Source organism: Mastomys coucha, unplaced genomic scaffold, assembly GCF_008632895.1.
Source record: "Mastomys coucha isolate ucsf_1 unplaced genomic scaffold, UCSF_Mcou_1 pScaffold12, whole genome shotgun sequence".
In the NCBI taxonomy this organism is placed as follows: domain Eukaryota; kingdom Metazoa; phylum Chordata; class Mammalia; order Rodentia; family Muridae; genus Mastomys; species Mastomys coucha.
In genome coordinates this window covers 14,828,482-14,829,520 of record NW_022196894.1, presented here as the reverse complement: position 1 = coordinate 14,829,520, position 1,039 = coordinate 14,828,482, and positions in this window count along the sequence as shown.

Here is a 1,039-nt window from a genome sequence, read left to right as displayed (position 1 = left end):
AAAGTCATGGGTCAGAACCCAGGACTAGCTGGTGGGCTCATCTCCCTGAGGGAGAGTGACCTCAACTCGCCTCTGAGAGGAGCAGATTTGTAGTGCACGTTTAAATGCCTGGTGAATGGGAAGAGAGGATACACCCTCAGGTTAGTAAAAGCCACCTCTTCATGGAGCAGGAAATTGGGGATCTCGGAAAGAGGAGAATGCTCTGATCCCTTCTCAGCTCCAGAAGAGCCTTCAACCTGAATCTTCCCCACCTAGAATAAAGTGGCTTTAAAAAGAGAGAGAGTAGCAGGGGGCCTAGCTTCCAGCCTCCCCACACTCAGCTCACTGCAGTGTGCCTGCTACAGACTAAACCGTACCTCAGTCTTACATTACAGCTATATTCTTCAATGGACTTATATGTGCAGTTAGGAGCTATTGGAAGTAATTAAGCTTAAATGAGATGGGGGACAGGACCTGAAGCAGAAAAAGTTGAACAGATGCTGTGGCTCAGGGGTGTCAGGAGATGGTCTCCATCTCTGTGAGACACCCTGTGTCAGAACCTTCCTCTAGAAAGCTTAGGAAGAACCTGCTGGACACCCTGACTTTGGACTGCCAACCTTCAGAGACAGAAGAGAGTTAATTTCTGTTGTTTAAGCCACTTAGCAGGCAGAACCTTATCCCCTGCAGCCTGAGGAAGTGGATACAGAAGTATCCCACTCCGTGTGGGCTACAGTAATAAGATGTTATCCGTCAGGTATCAATCACCTAAACAACCAGAAATTCATCTTTTACACATCTCAAAGTTGCAAAGTCCAAGTTCAGAGCTCCAGATCATTCTGCCTGCTTCCCGAATCTGCATCTGTTTCTGACCTCTCATGACAAGGGAAACGGAGCTCTGTGGAGCCCTCTCATAAAGACTCACAGTTCTTAAAGGCCTTGCCCCCCCCCCCCAAGCACCTTGAGGGTTACTATTTCAGCCTGTGAATGTTAGGAGACACACATATTCAAACCATAGCCAAAGTGACTCCAGAGTGGCCCCAAGAGCCTCTCACCCAGGCTC